General features: G+C 62.1%; 1 protein-coding gene across 2 annotated transcripts in view; it reads left to right on the top strand.

The window, feature by feature from the left end:
- Window positions 1-13,362, top strand: part of LOC121273362 (serine/threonine-protein phosphatase 6 regulatory ankyrin repeat subunit C-like) — a 112,654-nt gene that overhangs the window by 68,488 nt on the left and 30,804 nt on the right. The gene's annotated exons all lie outside the window — the stretch shown is intronic.

Genomic DNA, 13,362 nt, shown 5'->3' with positions numbered 1-13,362 from the left:
GTAGACAGGCGAGTTGCGTTCACTGGGCTGCGTAGACAGGCGAGTCGCGTTCACTGGGCTGCGTGTACAGGCAAGTTGCGTTCACTGGGCTGCGTAGACAGGCGAGTTGCATTCACTGGGCTGCGTAGACAGGCGAGCTGCGTTCACTGGGCTGCGTAGACAGGCGAGCTGTGTTCACTGGGCTGCGTAGACAGGCGAGTTGCGTTCACTGGGCTGTGTAGACAGGCGAGTTGCGTTCACTGGGCTGCGTAGACAGGTGAGTTGCGTTCACTGGGCTGCGTAGACAGGTGAGCTGCGTTCACTGGGCTGTGTGTACAGGCGGGTTGCGTTCACTGGGCTGCGTAGACAGGCGAGTTGCGTTCACTGGGCTGCGTAGACAGGCGAGTTGCGTTCACTGGGCTGCGTATACAGGCGAGTTGCGTTCACTGGGCTGCGTATACAGGCGAGTTGCGTTCACTGGGCTGCGTATACAGGTGAGCCGCGTTCACTGGGCTGCGTATACAGGCGAGTTGCGTTCACTGGGCTGCGTGTACAGGCGAGTTGCGTTCACTGGGCTGCGTAGACAGGCGAGCTGCGTTCACTGGGCTGCGTAGACAGGCGAGCTGCGTTCACTGGGCTGCGTAGACAGGCGAGCTGCGTTCACTGGGCTGTGTGTACAGGCGGGTTGCGTTCACTGGGCTGCGTAGACAGGCGAGTTGCGTTCACTGGGCTGCGTAGACAGGCGAGTTGTGTTCACTGGGCTGCGTATACAGGCGAGCCGCGTTCATTGGGCTGCGTATACAGGCAAGTTGCGTTCACTAGGCTGCGTATACAGGTGAGCCGTGTTCACTGGGCTGCATATACAGGTGAGCCGCGTTCACTGGGCTGCGTAGACAGGCGAGTCGCGTTCACTGGGCTGCGTAGACAGGCGAGTTGCGTTCACTGGGCTGCGTAGGCAGGCGAGCCGCGTTCACTGGGCTGCGTAGACAGGCAAGTTGCATTCACTGGGCTGCGTAGACAGGCGAGTCGCGTTCACTGGGCTGTGTGTACAGGCGAGTTGCGTTCACTGGGCTGCGTGTACAGGCGAGTTGCGTTCACTGGGCTGCGTGTACAGGCGAGTTGCGTTCACTGGGCTGCGTAGACAGGCGAGTTGCGTTCACTGGGCTGCGTAGACAGGCGAGCTGCGTTCACTGGGCTGCGTAGACAGGCGAGCTGCGTTCACTGGGCTGCGTAGACAGGCGAGCTGCGTTCACTGGGCTGCGTACACAGGCGAGCTGCGTTCACTGGGCTGTGTGTACAGGCGGGTTGCGTTCACTGGGCTGCGTAGGCAGGCGAGTTGCGTTCACTGGGCTGCGTATACAGGCGAGCCGCGTTCACTGGGCTGCGTATACAGGCGAGTTGCGTTCACTGGGCTGCGTATACAGGTGAGCCGCGTTCACTGGGCTGCGTATACAGGCGAGTTGCGTTCACTGGGCTGCGTAGACAGGCGAGTCGTGTTCACTGGGCTGCGTAGACAGGCGAGTTGCGTTCACTGGGCTGTGTGTACAGGCGAGCCGCGTTCTCTGGGCTGTGTGTACAGGCGAGCCGTGTTCACTGGGCTGCGTATACAGGCGAGTTGCGTTCACTGGGCTGCGTATACAGGTGAGACGCGTTCACTGGGCTGCGTATACAGGCGAGTTGCGTTCACTGGGCTGCGTAGACAGGCGAGTTGCGTTCACTGGGCTGCGTAGACAGGCGAGTTGCGTTCACTGGGCTGCGTAGACAGGCGAGCTGCGTTCACTGGGCTGTGTGTACAGGCGGGTTGCGTTCACTGGGCTGCGTAGACAGGCGAGTTGCGTTCACTGGGCTGCGTATACAGGCGAGCCGCGTTCACTGGGCTGCGTATACAGGCGAGCTGCGTTCACTGGGCTGCGTATACAGGCGAGTTGCGTTCACTGGGCTGCGTATACAGGCGAGCCGCGTTCACTGGGCTGCGTATACAGGCGAGCTGCGTTCACTGGGCTGCGTAGACAGGCGAGCCGCGTTCACTGGGCTGCGTATACAGGCGAGCCGCGTTCACTGGGCTGCGTAGACAGGCGAGCTGCGTTCACTGGGCTGCGTAGACAGGCGAGCTGCGTTCACTGGGCTGTGTGTACAGGCGAGTTGCGTTCACTGGGCTGCGTAGACAGGCGAGCTGCGTTCACTGGGCTGCGTAGACAGGCGAGCTGCGTTCACTGGGCTGCGTAGACAGGCGAGTTGCGTTCACTGGGCTGCGTATACAGGCGAGCCACGTTCACTGGGCTGCGTATACAGGCGAGCTGCGTTCACTGGGCTGCGTAGACAGGCGAGCCGCGTTCACTGGGCTGCGTGTACAGGCGAGTCGCGTTCACTGGGCTGCGTGTACAGGCGAGTTGCGTTCACTGGGCTGCGTAGACAGGCGAGCTGCGTTCACTGGGCTGCGTAGACAGGCGAGCTGCGTTCACTGGGCTGCGTCGACAGGCGAGTTGCGTTCACTGGGCTGCGTGTACAGGCGAGTTGCGTTCACTGGGCTGTGTAGACAGGCGAGTCGCGTTCACTGGGCTGCGTGTACAGGCGAGTCGCGTTCACTGGGCTGTGTGTACAGGCGAGTCGCGTTTCTGGGCTGTGTGTACAGGCGAGCCGCGTTCACTGGGCTGTGTGTACAGGCGAGCCTCGTTCACTGGGCTGTGTGTACAGGCGAGCCGCGTTCACTGGGCTGTGTGTACAGGCGAGCCGCGTTCACTGGGCTGTGTGTACAGGCGAGCCGCGTTCACTGGGCTGTGTGTACAGGCGAGCCGCGTTCACTGGGCTGTGTGTACAGGCGAGCCGCGTTCACTGGGCTGTGTGTACAGGCGAGCCGCGTTCACTGGGCTGTGTGTACAGGCGAGCCGCGTTCACTGGGCTGCGTAGACAGGCGAGTTGCGCTCACTGGGCTGCGTAGACAGGCGAGTCGCGTTCACTGGGCTGTGTGTACAGGCGAGCCGCGTTCACTGGGCTGCGTATACAGGCGAGCCGCATTCACTGGGCTGCGTAGACAGGCGAGTTGCGTTCACTGGGCTGCGTAGACAGGCGAGTTGCGTTCACTGGGCTGCGTAGACGGGCGAGTCGCGTTCACTGGGCTGTGTGTACAGGCGAGCCGCGTTCACTGGGCTGCGTAGACAGGCGAGTTGCGTTCACTGGGCTGCGTAGACAGGCGAGTTGCGTTCACTGGGCTGCGTAGACAGGCGAGTCGCGTTCACTGGGCTGTGTGTACAGGCGAGCCGCGTTCACTGGGCTGCGTAGACAGGCGAGTCGCGTTCACTGGGCTGTGTGTACAGGCGAGCCGCGTTCACTGGGCTGCGTCGACAGGCGAGCCGCGTTCACTGGGCTGCGTAGACAGGTGAGTTGCGTTCACTGGGCTGCGTAGACAGGTGAGTTGCGTTCACTGGGCTGCGTAGACAGGTGAGTTGCGTTCACTGGGCTGCGTAGACAGGTGAGTTGCGTTCACTGGGCTGCGTAGACAGGCGAGCCGCGTTCACTGGGCTGCGTAGACAGGCGAGCCGCGTTCACTGGGCTGCGTAGACAGGCGAGCCGCGTTCACTGGGCTGCGTAGACAGGCGAATTGTGTTCACTGGGCTGTGTGTACAGGCGAGTTGTGTTCACTGGGCTGCGTAGACAGGCGAGTTGCGTTCACTGGGCTGTGTGTACAGGCGAGTCGTGTTCACTGGGCTGTGTGTACAGGCGAGTCGCGTTCACTGGGCTGCGTAGACAGGCGAGTCGCGTTCACTGGGCTGTGTGTACAGGCGAGTCGTGTTCACTGGGCTGTGTGTACTGGCGAGTCGCATTCACTGGGCTGTGTGTACAGGCGAGTCGTGTTCACTGGGCTGTGTGTACTGGCGAGTCGCGTTCACTGGGCTGTGTGTACTGGCGAGTCGCGTTCACTGGGCTGTGTGTACAGGCGAGTCGCGTTCACTGGGCTGTGTGTACAGGCGAGTCGCGTTCACTGGGCTGTGTGTACAGGCGAGTCGCGTTCACTGGGCTGTGTGTACAGGCGAGTCGCGTTCACTGGGCTGTGTGTACAGGCGAGCTGCGTTCACTGGGCTGTGTGTACAGGCGAGCTGCGTTCACTGGGCTGTGTGTACTGGCGAGCCGTGTTCACTGGGCTGTGTGTACTGGCGAGCCGTGTTCACTGGGCTGTGTGTACAGGCGAGTCGCGTTCACTGAGCTGTGTGTACAGGCGAGCTGCGTTCACTGGGCTGTGTGTACTGGCGAGTCGTGTTCACTGGGCTGTGTGTACTGGCGAGTCGTGTTCACTGGGCTGTGTGTACAGGCGAGCCGCGTTCACTGGGCTGCGTAGACAGGCGAGTCGCGTTCACTGGGCTGTGTGTACTGGCGAGTCGCGTTCACTGGGCTGTGTGTACAGGCGAGCTGCGTTCACTGGGCTGTGTGTACTGGCGAGTCGCGTTCACTGGGCTGTGTGTACAGGCGAGCTGCGTTCACTGGGCTGTGTGTACTGGCGAGTCGTGTTCACTGGGCTGTGTGTACTGGCGAGTCGCGTTCACTGGGCTGTGTGTACAGGCGAGCTGCGTTCACTGGGCTGTGTGTACTGGCGAGTCGTGTTCACTGGGCTGTGTGTACTGGCGAGTCGTGTTCACTGGGCTGTGTGTACAGGCGAGCTGCGTTCACTGGGCTGTGTGTACTGGCGAGTCGCGTTCACTGGGCTGCGTAGACAGGCGAGTCGCGTTCACTGGGCTGTGTAGACAGGCGAGCTGCGTTCACTGGGCTGTGTGTACTGGCGAGTCGCGTTCACTGGACTGCGTAGACAGGCGAGCCGCGTTCACTGGGCTGTGTGTACAGGCGAGCCGCGTTCACTGGGCTGCGTAGACAGGCGAGTCGCGTTCACTGGGCTGTGTGTACAGGCGAGTCGCGTTCACTGGGCTGTGTGTACAGGCGAGTCGCGTTCACTGGGCTGCGTAGACAGGCGAGTCGCGTTCACTGGGCTGTGTGTACAGGCGAGTCGCGTTCACTGGGCTGTGTGTACAGGCGAGCCGCGTTCACTGGGCTGCGTGTACAGGCGAGTCGCGTTCACTGGGCTGCGTGTACTGGCGAGCCGCGTTCACTGGGCTGTGTGTACAGGCGAGCCGCGTTCACTGGGCTGCGTAGACAGGCGAGCTGCGTTCACTGGGCTGCGTAGACAGGCGAGCTGCGTTCACTGGGCTGTGTGTACAGGCGAGTTGCGTTCACTGGGCTGCGTAGACAGGCGAGCTGCGTTCACTGGGCTGCGTAGACAGGCGAGCTGCGTTCACTGGGCTGCGTAGACAGGCGAGTTGCGTTCACTGGGCTGCGTATACAGGCGAGCCACGTTCACTGGGCTGCGTATACAGGCGAGCTGCGTTCACTGGGCTGCGTAGACAGGCGAGCCGCGTTCACTGGGCTGCGTAGACAGGCGAGTTGCGTTCACTGGGCTGCGTATACAGGCGAGTCGCGTTCACTGGGCTGCGTGTACAGGCGAGTTGCGTTCACTGGGCTGCGTAGACAGGCGAGCTGCGTTCACTGGGCTGCGTAGACAGGCGAGCTGCGTTCACTGGGCTGCGTCGACAGGCGAGTTGCGTTCACTGGGCTTCGTGTACAGGCGAGTTGCGTTCACTGGGCTGTGTAGACAGGCGAGTTGCGTTCACTGGGCTGTGTGTACAGGCGAGTCGCGTTCACTGGGCTGTGTGTACAGGCGAGTCGCGTTCACTGGGCTGTGTGTACAGGCGAGCCGCGTTCACTGGGCTGTGTGTACAGGCGAGCCGCGTTCACTGGGCTGTGTGTACAGGCGAGCCGCGTTCACTGGGCTGTGTGTACAGGCGAGCCGCGTTCACTGGGCTGTGTGTACAGGCGAGCCGCGTTCACTGGGCTGTGTGTACAGGCGAGCCGCGTTCACTGGGCTGTGTGTACAGGCGAGCCGCGTTCACTGGGCTGTGTGTACAGGCGAGTCACGTTCACTGGGCTGTGTGTACAGGCGAGCTGCGTTCACTGGGCTGCGTATACAGGCGAGCCGCGTTCACTGGGCTGCGTAGACAGGCGAGTTGCGTTCACTGGGCTGCGTAGACAGGCGAGTTGCGTTCACTGGGCTGCATAGACAGGCGAGTTGCGTTCACTGGGCTGCGTAGACAGGCGAGTTGCGTTCACTAGGCTGCGTAGACAGGCGAGTCGCGTTCACTGGGCTGTGTGTACAGGCGAGCCGCGTTCACTGGGCTGCGTAGACAGGCGAGTTGCGTTCACTGGGCTGCGTAGACAGGCGAGTTGCGTTCACTGGGCTGCGTAAACGGGCGAGTCGCGTTCACTGGGCTGTGTGTACAGGCGAGCCGCGTTCACTGGGCTGCGTAGACAGGCGAGTTGCGTTCACTGGGCTGCGTAGAAAGGCGAGTCGCGTTCACTGGGCTGTGTGTACAGGCGAGCCGCGTTCACTGGGCTGCGTAGACAGGCGAGCCGCGTTCACTGGGCTGTGTGTACAGGCGAGCCGCGTTCACTGGGCTGTGTGTACAGGCGAGCCGCGTTCACTGGGCTGTGTGTACAGGCGAGCCGCGTTCACTGGGCTGTGTGTACAGGCGAGCCGCGTTCACTGGGCTGTGTGTACAGGCGAGCCGCGTTCACTGGGCTGTGTGTACAGGCGAGCCGCGTTCACTGGGCTGTGTGTACAGGCGAGCCGCGTTCACTGGGCTGTGTGTACAGGCGAGCCGCGTTCACTGGGCTGTGTGTACAGGCGAGTCACGTTCACTGGGCTGTGTGTACAGGCGAGCCGCGTTCACTGGGCTGCGTATACAGGCGAGCCGCGTTCACTGGGCTGCGTAGACAGGCGAGTTGCGTTCACTGGGCTGCGTAGACAGGCGAGTTGCATTCACTGGGCTGCGTAGACAGGCGAGTTGCGTTCACTGGGCTGCGTAGACAGGCGAGTTGCGTTCACTGGGCTGCGTAGACAGGCGAGTTGCGTTCACTGGGCTGTGTGTACAGGCGAGCTGCGTTCACTGGGCTGCGTAGACAGGCGAGTTGCGTTCACTGGGCTGCGTAGACAGGCGAGTCGCGTTCACTGGGCTGTGTGTACAGGCGAGCCGCGTTCACTGGGCTGCGTATACAGGCGAGCCGCGTTCACTGGGCTGCGTAGACAGGCGAGTTGCGTTCACTGGGCTGCGTAGACAGGCGAGTTGCGTTCACTGGGCTGCGTAGACGGGCGAGTCGCGTTCACTGGGCTGTGTGTACAGGCGAGCCGCGTTCACTGGGCTGCGTAGACAGGCGAGTTGCGTTCACTGGGCTGCGTAGACAGGCGAGTCGCGTTCACTGGGCTGTGTGTACAGGCGAGCCGCGTTCACTGGGCTGCGTAGACAGGCGAGTCGCGTTCACTGGGCTGTGTGTACAGGCGAGCCGCGTTCACTGGGCTGCGTCGACAGGCGAGCCGCGTTCACTGGGCTGCGTAGACAGGTGAGTTGCGTTCACTGGGCTGCGTAGACAGGGGAGTTGCGTTCACTGGGCTGCGTAGACAGGAGAGTTGCGTTCACTGGGCTGCGTAGACAGGTGAGTTGCGTTCACTGGGCTGCGTAGACAGGTGAGTTGCGTTCACTGGGCTGCGTAGACAGGTGAGTTGCGTTCACTGGGCTGCGTAGACAGGTGAGTTGCGTTCACTGGGCTGCGTAGACAGGCGAGCCGCGTTCACTGGGCTGCGTAGACAGGCGAGTTGTGTTCACTGGGCTGTGTGTACAGGCGAGTTGTGTTCACTGGGCTGCGTAGACAGGCGAGTTGCGTTCACTGGGCTGTGTGTACAGGCGAGTCGTGTTCACTGGGCTGTGTGTACTGGCGAGTCGTGTTCACTGGGCTGTGTGTACAGGCGAGTCGCGTTCACTGGGCTGCGTAGACAGGCGAGTCGCGTTCACTGGGCTGTGTGTACAGGCGAGTCGTGTTCACTGGGCTGTGTGTACTGGCGAGTCGCATTCACTGGGCTGTGTGTACAGGCGAGTCGTGTTCACTGGGCTGTGTGTACTGGCGAGTCGCGTTCACTGGGCTGTGTGTACAGGCGAGTCGCGTTCACTGGGCTGTGTGTACAGGCGAGTCGCGTTCACTGGGCTGTGTGTACAGGCGAGCCGCGTTCACTGGGCTGTGTGTACAGGCGAGCTGCGTTCACTGCGCTGTGTGTACTGGCGAGCCGTGTTCACTGGGCTGTGTGTACAGGCGAGTCGCGTTCACTGGGCTGTGTGTACAGGCGAGCTGCGTTCACTGGGCTGTGTGTACTGGTGAGTCGTGTTCACTGGGCTGTGTGTACTGGCGAGTCGTGTTCACTGGGCTGTGTGTACAGGCGAGCCGCGTTCACTGGGCTGCGTAGACAGGCGAGTCGCGTTCACTGGGCTGTGTGTGCTGGCGAGTCGCGTTCACTGGGCTGTGTGTACAGGCGAGCCGCGTTCACTGGGCTGTGTGTACTGGCGAGTCGCGTTCACTGGGCTGTGTGTACAGGCGAGCTGCGTTCACTGGGCTGTGTGTACTGGCGAGTCGTGTTCACTGGGCTGTGTGTACTGGCGAGTCGCGTTCACTGGGCTGTGTGTACAGGCGAGCTGCGTTCACTGGGCTGTGTGTACTGGCGAGTCGTGTTCACTGGGCTGTGTGTACTGGCGAGTCGTGTTCACTGGGCTGTGTGTACAGGCGAGCAGCGTTCACGGGGCTGTGTGTACTGGCGAGTCGCGTTCACTGGGCTGCGTAGACAGGCGAGTCGCGTTCATTGGGCTGTGTAGACAGGCGAGCTGCGTTCACTGGGCTGTGTGTACTGGCGAGTCGCGTTCACTGGGCTGCGTAGACAGGCGAGCCGCGTTCACTGGGCTGTGTGTACAGGCGAGCCGCGTTCACTGGGCTGCGTAGACAGGCGAGTCGTGTTCACTGGGCTGTGTGTACAGGCGAGTCGCGTTCACTGGGCTGTGTGTACAGGCGAGTCGCGTTCACTGGGCTGCGTAGACAGGCGAGTCGCGTTCACTGGGCTGTGTGTACAGGCGAGTCGCGTTCACTGGGCTGTGTGTACAGGCGAGTCGCGTTCACTGGGCTGTGTGTACAGGCGAGCCGCGTTCACTGGGCTGCGTAGACAGGCGAGTCGCGTTCACTGGGCTGTGTGTACAGGCGAGTCGCGTTCACTGGGCTGCGTGTACAGGCGAGTCGCGTTCACTGGGCTGTGTGTACAGGCGAGCCGCGTTCACTGGGCTGTGTGTACAGGCGAGCCGCGTTCACTGGGCTGTGTGTACAGGCGAGCCGCGTTCACTGGGCTGCGTAGACTGGCGAGCCGCGTTCACTGGGCTGCGTGTACAGGCGAGCCGTGTTCACTGGGCTGTGTGTACAGGCGAGCCGCGTTCACTGGGCTGTGTGTACAGGCGAGCCGCGTTCACTGGGCTGCGTAGACTGGCGAGCCGCGTTCACTGGGCTGCGTGTACAGGCGAGCCGTGTTCACTGGGCTGTGTGTACAGGCGAGCCGTGTTCACTGGGCTGTGTGTACAGGCGAGTCGCGTTCACTGGGCTGCGTGTACAGGCGAGTCGCGTTCACTGGGCTGTGTGTACAGGCGAGCCGTGTTCACTGGGCTGCGTAGACAGGCGAGCCGCGTTCACTGGGCTGCGTAGACAGGCGAGTTGCATTCACTGGGCTGCGTGTACAGGCGAGTCGCGTTCACTGGGCTGCGTGTACAGGCGAGTCGCGTTCACTGGGCTGTGTGTACAGGCGAGTCGCGTTCACTGGGCTGCGTAGACAGGCGAGCCGCGTTCACTGGGCTGCGTGTACAGGCGAGCCGCGTTCACTGGGCTGCTTAGACAGGCGAGTCGCGTTCACTGGGCTGTGTGTACAGGCGAGTCGCGTTCACTGGGCTGTGTGTACAGGCGAGCTGCGTTCACTGGGCTGTGTGTACAGGCGAGTCGCGTTCACTGGGCTGTGTGTACAGGCGAGCCGCGTTCACTGGGCTGTGTGTACAGGCGAGCCGCGTTCACTGGGCTGTGTGTACAGGCGAGCCGCGTTCACTGGGCTGCGTAGACAGGCGAGTCGCGTTCACTGGGCTGTGTGTACAGGCGAGTCGCGTTCACTGGGCTGTGTGTACAGGCGAGCTGCGTTCACTGGGCTGTGTGTACAGGCGAGCTGCGTTCACTGGGCTGTGTGTACAGGCGAGTCGTGTTCACTGGGCTGTGTGTACAGGCGAGCCGCGTTCACTGGGCTGCGTAGACAGGCGAGTCGCGTTCACTGGGCTGTGTGTACAGGCGAGTCGCGTTCACTGGGCTGTGTGTACAGGCGAGCCGCGTTCACTGGGCTGTGTGTACAGGCGAGCCGCGTTCACTGGGCTGCGTAGACAGGCGAGTCGCGTTCACTGGGCTGTGTGTACAGGCGAGTCGCGTTCACTGGGCTGTGTGTACAGGCGAGCTGCGTTCACTGGGCTGTGTGTACAGGCGAGCCGCGTTCACTGGGCTGTGTGTACAGGCGAGTCGTGTTCACTGGGCTGTGTGTACAGGCGAGCCGCGTTCACTGGGCTGTGTGTACAGGCGAGCCGCGTTCACTGGGCTGTGTGTACAGGCGAGCCGCGTTCACTGGGCTGCGTAGACAGGCGAGTTGCGTTCACTGGGCTGCGTAGACAGGCGAGTCGTGTTCACTGGGCTGTGTGTACAGGCGAGCCGCGTTCACTGGGCTGCGTAGACAGGCGAGTCGCGTTCACTGGGCTGTGTGTACAGGCGAGCCGTGTTCACTGGGCTGTGTGTACAGGCGAGCCGCGTTCACTGGGCTGCGTAGACAGGCGAGCCGCGTTCACTGGGCTGTGTGTACAGGCGAGTCGCGTTCACTGGGCTGTGTGTACAGGCGAGCTGCGTTCACTGGGCTGCGTAGACAGGCGAGCCGCGTTCACTGGGCTGTGTGTACAGGCGAGTCGCGTTCACTGGGCTGCGTGTACAGGCGAGTCGCGTTCACTGGGCTGTGTGTACAGGCGAGCCGTGTTCACTGGGCTGCGTAGACAGGCGAGTCGTGTTCACTGGGCTGCGTAGACAGGCGAGTCGCGTTCACTGGGCTGCGTGTACAGGCGAGTCGCGTTCACTGGGCTGTGTGTACAGGCGAGCCGCGTTCACTGGGCTGCGTAGACAGGCGAGTCGTGTTCACTGGGCTGTGTGTACAGGCGAGTCGCGTTCACTGGGCTGTGTGTACAGGCGAGCTGCGTTCACTGGGCTGTGTGTACAGGCGAGTTGCGTTCACTGGGCTGTGTGTACAGGCGAGCCGCGTTCACTGGGCTGCGTAGACAGGCGAGTTGCGTTCACTGGGCTGTGTGTACAGGCGAGCCGCGTTCACTGGGCTGCGTAGACAGGCGAGTCGCGTTCACTGGGCTGTGTGTACAGGCGAGCCGCGTTCACTGGGCTGTGTGTACAGGCGAGTCACGTTCACTGGGCTGTGTGTACAGGCGAGCCGCGTTCACTGGGCTGCGTATACAGGCGAGCCGCGTTCACTGGGCTGCGTAGACAGGCGAGTTGCGTTCACTGGGCTGCATAGACAGGCGAGTTGCATTCACTGGGCTGCGTAGACAGGCGAGTTGCGTTCACTGGGCTGCGTAGACAGGCGAGTTGCGTTCACTGGGCTGCGTAGACAGGCGAGTTGCGTTCACTGGGCTGTGTGTACAGGCGAGCCGCGTTCACTGGGCTGCGTAGACAGGCGAGTTGCGTTCACTGGGCTGCGTAGACAGGCGAGTCGCGTTCACTGGGCTGTGTGTACAGGCGAGCCGCGTTCACTGGGCTGCGTATACAGGCGAGCCGCGTTCACTGGGCTGCGTAGACAGGCGAGTTGCGTTCACTGGGCTGCGTAGACAGGCGAGTTGCGTTCACTGGGCTGCGTAGACGGGCGAGTCGCGTTCACTGGGCTGTGTGTACAGGCGAGCCGCGTTCACTGGGCTGCGTAGACAGGCGAGTTGCGTTCACTGGGCTGCGTAGACAGGCGAGTCGCGTTCACTGGGCTGCGTATACAGGCGAGTCGCGTTCACTGGGCTGCGTAGACAGGCGAGTCGCGTTCACTGGGCTGTGTGTACAGGCGAGCCGCGTTCACTGGGCTGCGTCGACAGGCGAGCCGCGTTCACTGGGCTGCGTAGACAGGTGAGTTGCGTTCACTGGGCTGCGTAGACAGGTGAGTTGCGTTCACTGGGCTGCGTAGACAGGTGAGTTGCGTTCACTGGGCTGCGTAGACAGGTGAGTTGCGTTCACTGGGCTGCGTAGACAGGTGAGTTGCGTTCACTGGGCTGCGTAGACAGGTGAGTTGCGTTCACTGGGCTGCGTAGACAGGTGAGTTGCGTTCACTGGGCTGCGTAGACAGGCGAGCCGCGTTCACTGGGCTGCGTAGACAGGCGAGTTGTGTTCACTGGGCTGCGTAGACAGGCGAGTCGCGTTCACTGGGCTGAGTAGACAGGCGAGCTGCGTTCACTGGGCTGTGTGTACTGGCGAGTCGTGTTCACTGGGCTGTGTGTACTGGCGAGTCGTGTTCACTGGGCTGTGTGTACTGGCGAGTCGCGTTCACTGGGCTGCGTAGACAGGCGAGTCGCGTTCACTGGGCTGTGTGTACAGGCGAGTCGTGTTCACTGGGCTGTGTGTACTGGCGAGTCGCGTTCACTGGGCTGTGTGTACAGGCGAGTCGTGTTCACTGGGCTGTGTGTACTGGCGAGTCGCGTTCACTGGGCTGTGTGTACAGGCGAGTCGCGTTCACTGGGCTGTGTGTACAGGCGAGTCGCGTTCACTGGGCTGTGTGTACAGGCGAGCTGCGTTCACTGGGCTGTGTGTACAGGCGAGCTGCGTTCACTGCGCTGTGTGTACTGGCGAGCCGTGTTCACTGGGCTGTGTGTACAGGCGAGTCGCGTTCACTGGGCTGTGTGTACAGGCGAGCTGCGTTCACTGGGCTGTGTGTACTGGTGAGTCGTGTTCACTGGGCTGTGTGTACTGGCGAGTCGTGTTCACTGGGCTGTGTGTACAGGCGAGCCGCGTTCACTGGGCTGCGTAGACAGGCGAGTCGCGTTCACTGGGCTGTGTGTACTGGCGAGTCGCGTTCACTGGGCTGTGTGTACAGGCGAGCCGCGTTCACTGGGCTGTGTGTACTGGCGAGTCGCGTTCACTGGGCTGTGTGTACAGGCGAGCTGCGTTCACTGGGCTGTGTGTACTGGCGAGTCGTGTTCACTGGGCTGTGTGTACTGGCGAGTCGCGTTCACTGGGCTGTGTGTACAGGCGAGCTGCGTTCACTGGGCTGTGTGTACTGGCGAGTCGTGTTCACTGGGCTGTGTGTACTGGCGAGTCGTGTTCACTGGGCTGTGTGTACAGGCGAGCTGCGTTCACGGGGCTGTGTGTACTGGCGAGTCGCGTTCACTGGGCTGCGTAGACAGGCGAGTCGCGTTCACTGGGCTGCGT

Source organism: Carcharodon carcharias, chromosome X (genome assembly GCF_017639515.1).
Source record: "Carcharodon carcharias isolate sCarCar2 chromosome X, sCarCar2.pri, whole genome shotgun sequence".
NCBI lineage: Eukaryota > Metazoa > Chordata > Chondrichthyes > Lamniformes > Lamnidae > Carcharodon > Carcharodon carcharias.
This window is presented reverse-complemented; position numbering and strand designations above follow the sequence as displayed.